This window comes from Argentina silus (assembly GCF_951799395.1).
Source record: "Argentina silus genome assembly, chromosome: 18".
Lineage (NCBI taxonomy): Eukaryota > Metazoa > Chordata > Actinopteri > Argentiniformes > Argentinidae > Argentina > Argentina silus.
Window position 1 is genome coordinate 16596716 of NC_139672.1, and position 10207 is coordinate 16606922.

Here is a 10207-nt window from a genome sequence, read left to right on the forward strand (position 1 = left end):
ACACACACACACACACACACACACACACACACCTACACACACACACACACACACACACACAGACACACACACACACACACACACACACACACACACACACACACACACACACACACACCTACACACACACACACACACACACACACAGACACACACACACACACACACACACACACACACACACACACACACACACACACACACAGACAGTCCCTCCGCCAGACTAGTTGAGAGAGTTTATAGGAAGTGGAGGCTGTATTTTGTGTGGAGCTGATGTCATATGATGAAGCTAAGCTAAACAGCAGACCATCTCTCCTATCTTTAACCCCTGAGGGACAGACAACCTGTCTGGGGTTCCTGCTCTCTACCGAAGACGTACATCATCACGTTGGTTAACCCTGTGCTCGGAGAAAGTGTTTAAAGGTGCAGTATGTAACATGTAACAAGCTTTCTAATGGCTTCCTAATGGTTGTAATGACTATGTTTAATCGGTAGAGGTCAGGGAATGGGATGCCAACGCTGTGTTCTAAACTGGAGGCTGGTGTGACACTCTGTTTTTATGTTTGTATCTATATATGTTACTGGCAAGGGGTGTTCTAGGGGAGAGGAATACACCCTACTATACTATAATACAATCTACTACACCCTACTATACTATACTACACCCTACTACACCCTACTATACTATACTGCACTATACTACACCCTACTATACTATACTGCACTATACTACACCCTACTATACTATAATACAATCTACTACACCCTACTATACTATACTACACCCTACTACACCCTACTATACTATACTGCACTATACTACACCCTACTATACTATACTGCACTATACTACACCCTACTATACTATACTGCACCCTACTATACTACACTACACCCTACTATACTATACTACACTATACTACACCCTATATTATTATTAGAGAGGATGTTGTTGTTTGGAACTTCAAACTGAATGTTGCTGTGGTGGCCAGAGGTGGCAGATTCAGACTCGCCTCTCGTTTCCCTCCACTGTATAAGACTGCCTGAGACAGGAAATGAGTTTGACTTTTCCAACCTGTAAAACACCTCACTGGCAACCGTGAGTTACTATGGAGGACAGACACACAGACAGACACACACACAGACACACACACAGACACACACACACACAGACACACACACAGACAGACACACACACAGACAGACACACACACAGACACACACAGACAGACCCACATACATTCCAGTCCTTCAGTGTAATGGGGATTATTCAGTGTAAAATGTTGTCTGGTCTAGTGTGTGTGTGTGCGTGCGTGCGTGCGTGCGTGCATGCCTTCATGAGTGCCTGTGCGTGTGCGTGTGTGTGTGTGTGGGTCTAGTCTGATGTGTGTGTGTGTGTGTGTGTGTGTGTGTGTGTGTGTGTGTGTGTGTGTGTGTGTAGAGGGCCTCAGGGGAACATCACAGGCATCTCCACTTCAAAGAGCTGAGTTACAGCCTTCACCTCTGAGGGCGAAGGTCGCACCCGCTGACATCTAAAACAGTCTCCGTAGCAACCTCCCAGCTGCCACACTCAAGATTGTCATACAACTCAATACTACACCCTACTACACCCTACTATACTATACTACACCCTACTATACTATACTACACCCTACTACACCCTACTATACTATACTACACCCTACTATACTATACTACACCCTACTATACTATACTACAACATACTACACCCTACTACACCCTACTATACTATACTACACCCTACTACACCCTACTACACCCTACTACACCCTACTACACCCTACTATACTATACTACACCCTACTATACTATACTACAACATACTACACCCTACTACACCCTACTATACTATACTACACCCTACTACACCCTACTATACTACACCCTACTATACTATACTGCACCCTACTACACCCTACTATACTATACTACACCCTACTATACTATACTACACCCTACTACAACCTACTACACTATACTACACCCTACTATACTATACTACACCCTACTACAACCTACTATACTATACTACACCCTACTATACTATACTACACCCTACTATACTATACTACACCCTACTACACCCTACTACACCCTACTATACTATACTACACCCTACTACAACCTACTATACTATACTACACGCTACTACACCCTACTATACTATACTACACCCTACTATACTATACTACACCCTACTACACCCAACTACATTCTACTACGCCCAACTACATTCTACTACACCCTACTACAACCTACTATACTATACTACACCCTACTACAACCTACTATACTATACTACACGCTACTACACCCTACTATACTATACTACACGCTACTACACCCTACTATACTATACTACACCCTACTATACTATACTACACTCTACTACAACATACTATACTATACTACACCCTACTATACTATACTACACCCTACTATACTATACTACACTCTACTACAACATACTACACCCTACTACACCCTACTACACCCTACTATACTATACTACACCCTACTATACTATACTACACCCTACTATACTATACTACACTCTACTACAACATACTACACCCTACTACACCCTACTACAACACTATACAACTCAATGCTTGTACTATACTCTTATGCATGTCAGGGCCCTTGTGAAGCGATGTTAGTCTCTGACTGTAACCTCTCACTCAGCTCCACAGCTGTCAGGCTGAAGGGGAAACCTCAGGATCTCAAACCATTGTTTTGAATGACGACATGAGAAATTAAAATATGAAACAAATCATTCTTCTGTCCATTGCATCAACAAACCACTGCTCGGGGCTGGTGTCTCAGTCCACACCACTGCAATGCCCCCTGTGTGTGTGTGTGTGTGTGTGTGTGTGTGTGTGTGTGTGTGTGTGTGTGTGTGTGTGTGTGTGTGTGTGTGTGTGTGTGTGTGTATTTGGAGAGAGCAAGTGTTTGCCGTGAGGAGAGTAAATGCTGGAAAGCCAAACTTCCTTCCTGTCTGAAGGAGAGCACAGGCCAACCATAACACACACACACACACACACACACACACACACACACACACACACACACACTGAGAACAGTACACACACACACACACACACTCACACACACTGAGAACAGTACACACACACACACGCACACACACTCACACACACTGAGAACAGTACACACACACACACACACACACACTTCTGACAGAGATGTTCCATGTGAACAGCACACACACCCTTCAGCCAGAACCTACACATCAGTACCGGCCCCACAGAGGCCTGGGAACGGTACACACACATTTACCCAGAATCCCTCACACCCCCTGAAGGCGAGAATATGAAGTCACTAAACCTGACCCCTGACCCCTAACCAACACAATCATCTTCAGAGAGCTCATCCTCGTCCTCCAGGGACGGACTGGGACAACAAAACATCGGAGGAGTGGGCTGCGTTGCTCAATTCGGGCTGCATCCACCAGCCCTGCAGCCCACAGATCCACCGAGAATTCTCCCAGTGCTCCAGATGGCCAGTCGTCCTTTATAGGAGTTCTTCCTCTGTCGGCTGTCCTCTTCCATACAGCCGACTGCACTGACATCTAGTGGTTGCAGAGAGTCACTACCACTCTGACCACTGCCCTCTAGTGGCTGCAGAGAGTCATTACCACTCTGACGACTGCTATCTCGTGGCTGCAGAGTCACTACCACTCTGACCACTGCCCTCTAGTGGCTGCAGAGAGTCACTACCACTCACACCACTGCCCTCTCGTGGCTGCAGAGAGTCATTACCACTCTGACCACTGCCCTCTAGTGGCTGCAGAGAGTCACAACCACTCTGACCACTCACCACAGATGTCTGCTCTCACTGCAGGGTTGGGTTGAGGTTGGGGTTAGGGTTAGGGTTAGGGCTGGGGCTAGAGTTAGGGTTGAGTTGGGGCTAGTGTTAGAGTTGGGGTTAGGGTTAGGGTTGGGGCTAGTGTTTGAGTTGGGGCAAGGATTAGAGTTGGGGCTAGGGTTAGGGTTGAAGCTAGGGTTAGGGTTGAAGCTAGGGTTAGGGTTGGAGTTCTTCCATTCCTTCTGACAGGGCTATCATTTACCACACTACCGATTACACCAGAGACAGGAAAGCATCAACTGTAAAACAATGATATTTTATTAATAATGCAACTTTATTAATAATGATACGTATCATAAACAAATAGCAGTAATTAAGGCTTACAGTATATACATTAAAAACGATTAATGTTGACGCAAAAAAAGTCGATGACATTTCAGTCATGATCAACTTTTGGCAAGACAAGACTGCTACTCCAGGTGTGACCACAGTTGTCTGATACCTCTAACCCTCTGGCATATGATATCAGATGGTGGTTTAATGTTTGATTCTGATCCAGACCACAACAAAGCATTTCAGTCAGCAGGGTTTTTGTACAGCCTCCTAGCGACTTTGTATCACTGTGTGTAGCTGTTGCTGTAGCCTACCATCAGAGCACAGTAGTAGAGAGCTGTGTCTGCCAGGGTTAGACGCTTTATGACAAGTAGAGTTGATGACCGAGACGTTGTGGATTCATAACGACTATCAGACGTATGTTCATTGCTCCATCCTCTGGCACCTTTATACAGTAGAAACTGAGGAGCCTGGTTAGGATGATGTCTGTACCAGTAAAGCCTAACTTCTTCTCTGTTTGATTCATATCTGCAGCTCAGTGTCACAGATTCTCCCTCTCTACTGATGACTTCATGATTTACAGGAGAAATGGAATCCTCAGCTATCAGCTCTGTAATAAAAAAACAATAATACAATTATGAGAGAAGAAAACTATCATGTTGTTCATTACATCGACCATGAGATAGCTCAGAACAGCAAAACTTGATATTTAATGATTTACCTTCATAAAATCAATTATTCTATGATGTTTTCACAGTACTATAATATAATTAGATTAGATATTGTTCACCTGAGGCCATAATGAGAACCAGGATGAGTGAGTTCTCCATGTGGAACAGAGATATACTAGATCAGATCTCTGTCTTGGTCACTGTTTTCTGTTGCTGTGATGCTCGTTGCTGAGAGTTTACTGCAGAGAGGAAAAGGGGATGTATCTTACTCTGAAATCTGACATCACTCACAACTGTATTAGCGTATGTTTTCACCAGAGCAATAATTTCCTTTACAGATGCTGTTTTTTCATTATTATTATTACTCAGTAATGATAAATAATTACTTCAGGACATATTGACGTACTTTATTTAAGAAATAATGCCCTCGAGGCCGTGATTTGTTCCGACGTGCAGCGGAGTGCCGACCAACACCTACCAAGTGACAACATTGACGATAAATCACTACCTCAAAGGCATTATTGCTTTTATACAATAGTTACACAACAAACCCGAAAAGTGTGACAAGAAAACAATGATTTAAGTGTTTATTTTGTGATAGATTATGGTGGTTTCTGCCCTGCGCGGAGAAATATAGTTCCCAAAACTACAAACGTTTTTATGGGAACGTGATACACCAATCTACTGCAGCGCAGGAATACATTAATAGGTGATTTAACAGTGACATTATTGTTATTAAATCACAGCTCCGAACGACTCTCGGCCAAAGACAATGCTGATTTTAATCAACCCGTTGTATAATTACATAATAATACCCTTTGAGGTGGACTCATTTTCTAGGAGGTGCTGTATAAAGCATGTGTAGTGTGGGGAGGTTTTTGTACAGTGTTTCTGGGTTTCCTGTCACTGTGGGTGTCAGAGCACAGTAGTAGAGAGCAGAGTCTGTCACTTCAGCAGAGGAGATCTCCAGAGAAACCTGAGTTTGGTCTCCATTCCGACTGACAGTCATTCGACCCTCCTTCTTCGGTTCAGAAAACATAGTCAGGAGGAACTGTGGAGGTGATCCAGGGTTCTGGTGATACCACTGGAGAGTCTGTGCAGATGAGTAGTTGCATGATAGTGTGATATTGCTGCCCTCCAGTCCATGCACCTCCTCTCTGGTTGGCTCAATGGTCTGTCCATCACTACCACCTGCAGTAAGATAAGTTATCAGACAGATAAACATGATTACTGCATCTTGAAAAGACTAATAGAGCCATGACATAATGCCATCCTAGAATGATAACATTTACTGCTAATCTTCATAACTGACTTAAAATGATGTATTTGCAATAGAAATTACTCACATGCAATCATCAAAAATAGAATAAATGTATAGATTGGCATCATGACTATAACTGGAGATCAACATGAGAATGATAGTGACTATACTGAATACTCCAAACACACCTCATGGTTTTGAATCAACTGTCTCATCTGGTTTCTGTAACATGTTTAGCTCCACCCAGCAAACATCTGAAAGATGAACAGATGTATGTATGGCTGTAGTGTTGTTGAACCAAGCATCCCCCAATTCATCATGAGGTGTTGAAATATGGTTGTCTTTGTCTCCCTCTACTGGATGCTGTGGAGAAGTGTCTGTTCTCTTGACTATCTGTAGGAACCTTATTTCATTTCATTATAATCGTTCATTGTCTTTTCTCATAATTTGTAATTATCAATTTTGAAAATCATTCACTATCTATTTTCAGTGAATGAGTGTATTACAAAGAAAAGACAGCAATCATAAATAAAGAATGAGACAGAGAGCTTTTTTTTTTATATCTCTGATGAGATGTCAGTCAGGGAGGTTTTTGTAAGGTGTCTCTGGGTTTCCTGTCACTGTGGGCTTCACAGCACAGTAGTAGAGAGCAGAGTCTGTCACTTCAGCAGAGGAGATCTCCAGATCCACACGGTTTCCACGAACTTTAGCAGACAATCTTGTATTTGGATTCAGAGGATCTGCATGCCTTGTGGTGGTCCCTGTTCCCAAGATGTACATGAGGAACTCTGGTGCTTGTCCTGCATCTTGACGATACCAGAAGAAATTATCATCACCTCCAGCAGTTTTGGAGTAGTTGTAGGAGAGAGTAACATTGGTGTCTTCTACACTAGATACTTCAGTCTGGACTGCAGTGAGGTCCTGAGAACTGACATCTGGACAGAAAATTATTTTTAAAAAACTGTTAACATTATTGATCATTCCCTTTAATTTGATCTTTATTTAACTTTAATTCAAAATATGAGCAACAGAATGAGTATCATATGGTAATACATTATATCACCTACCCATAAATATGTTCAGGAACAACAGAGAACACAGCAACATCATCTAACATGAAACAGAGACAAATGATGACTGAACATTCCATCCTGGTGTTTATGTACTTCAGTCTCTGTTTAGCCCCTCCCCTGCCACAAGTCCCTCCCCTTCGTGTAAGTAGCCATGTTTCATGTACTGTAGGTTCATGTGAGGTTTATGTACAGTGTCTCTGGGTTTCCTGTCACTGTGGGCTCCAGGGCGCAGTAGTAGAGAGCAGAGTCTGTCACTTCAGCAGAGGAGATCTTCAGAGAAACATTCTTTTCGTTTTTCTCAATGTTAGCTGACAGGCGAGGGTATGGTGGAGTAGCCTTTACTATAGAGCCCTGTTCTGAGATGGACAGGAGGAACTCTGGTTTAGATCCTGGATACTGGCGGAACCACTGGATGTTGTAGATACTGCTGTCATCATATTTGCAGGAGAGGTGGACATTTCTCCCCTCCACATCATGCTGTTCAGTAGAGAATGGCTTTATATCCCCAAAACTGATTCCTGAAAAAAAATTGCAATTGTAAATTAATATTAAATAACGAATATATAGTATGTGTGTCCTTTATGCATATCATATGTAACATAATGTTTATGTAACAATCTCACTGCAATACAAGATTAGATTCAAAGACAAACACTACAGATTCAATACTGTTTATTCTAACTCACCTAAAAGAGCTGCAAAGAGGAGAGACGAGAGGAGCAACATCTTGGCAGACCTTTGAGTAACAAACAGAGAGAACACAGAGACCTGACGACACTTCTTCACTCGAACATCCCCTCCATGTGGACCTACGGCTACACAGCACCCCCTACTGGCTCTAGAGGGAATTACTGTATGATGTGCTCTTTACACAGAACAGTTCAAAGACACACAGTCACTCCCAGAAACCGTCTGAGTTAACAGCTGTACCATCAATAACCAGCAGTAAGTTAGTTCTCCTTACAAACATTAATACAACTATTTATACTAAAATATCAAAACTAAACTATTGAGGTTGATATAAACAAGTCAATGACATTTCTATCATGATCAACTTTTGGCAAGACAAGACTGCTACTCCAGGTGTGACCACAGTTGTCTGATACCTCTAACCCTCTGGCATATGATATCAGATGGTGGTTTAATGTTTGATTCTGATCCAGACAACAACAAAGCATTTCAGTCAGCAGGGTTTTTGTACAGCCTCCTAGCGACTTTGTATCACTGTGTGTAGCTGTTGCTGTCCCATACCCTCAGAGCACAGTAGTAGAGAGCTGTGTCTGCCAGGGTTAGACGCTTTATGACAAGTAGAGTTGATGACCGGGACGTTGTGGATTCATAACGACTATCAGACGTATATTCAGAAGTGCTCCATCTTCTGGCACCTTTCCACAGTAGAAACTGAGGAGCCTGGTTAGGATGATGTCTGTACCAGTAAAGCAAAACATCTTCACTGTTTGATTCATAACTGCAGCTCAGTGTCACAGATTCTCCCTCTCTACTGATGACTTCATGATTTACAGGAGAAATGGAATCCCCAGCTATCAGCTCTGTAATAAAATAACAATAATACAATTATGAGAGAAGAAAACTATCATGTTGTTCATTACATCAACGATAAAAGCAGAGACAGCAAAACTGGAATTCAAATGATATTCGTTGTTATATTTAATAATATTTAATCAGTTTCTCTATGATGTTTGCACGGTACTATAATATAATTAGATTAGATATTGTTCACCTGAGGCCATAATGAGAACCAGGATGAGTGAGTTCTCCATGTGGAACAGAGATATACTAGATCAGATCTCTGTCTTGGTCACTGTTTTCTGTTGCTGTGATGCTCGTTGCTGAGAGTTTACTGCAGAGAGGAAAAGGGGATGTACCTTACTCTGAAATCTGACCTCACTCACAACTGTATTAGCGTATGTTTTCCCCAGAGCAATAATTTTCTTTACATATGCTGTTTTTTTCATTATTATTATTACTCAGTAATGATGAATAATTACTTCAGGACATATTGACGTACTTTATTTAAGAAATAATGCCCTCGAGGCCGTGAATTATTGTCCATCCGACGTGCAGCGGAGTGCCGACAAACACCTACCAAGTGACAACATTGACGATAAATCACTACCTCGAAGGCATTTTTGCTTTTATATAATAGTTACACAACAAATCCGAAAAGTGTGACAAGAAAACAATGATTTAAGTATTTATTTTGTGATAGATTGTGGTGGTTTCTGCCCTGCGCGAAGAAATATAGTTCCCTAAAGTACAAACGTTTTCAATGGAACGTGATACACCAATCTACTGCAGCGCAGGAATACATTAATAGGTGATTTAACAGTGACATTATTGTTATTAAATCACAGCTCCGAACGCCTCTCGGCCAAAGACAATGCTGATTTTAATCAACCCGTTGTATAATTACATAATAATACCCTTTGAGGTGGACTCATTTTCTAGGAGGTGCTGTATAAAGAATGTGTAGTCTGCAGAGGTTTTTGTACAGTGTTTCTGGGTTTCCTGTCACTGTGGGCTCCAGGGCGCAGTAGTAGAGAGCAGAGTCTGTCACTTCAGCAGAAAAGATCTCCAGAGAAACCTGAGTTTGGTCTCCATTCCGACTGACAGTCATTCGACCCTCGTTCTTCGGTTCAGAAAACATGATCAGGAGGAACTGTGGAGGTGATCCAGGGTTCTGGTGATACCACTGGAGATTCTGTGCAGATGAGTAGTTGCATGATAGTGTGATATTGCTGCCCTCCAGTCCATGCACCTCCTCTCTGGTTGGCTCAATGGTCTGTCCATCACTACCACCTGCAGTAAGATGAGTTATCAGACAGATAAACATGATTACTGCATCTTGAAAAGACTAATAGAGCCATGACATAATGCCATCCTAGAATGATAACATTTACTACTAATCTTCATAACTGACTTTAAGTGATGTATTTGCAATAGAAATTACTCACATGCAAACATCAAAAATAGAATAAATGTATAGATTGGCATCATGACTA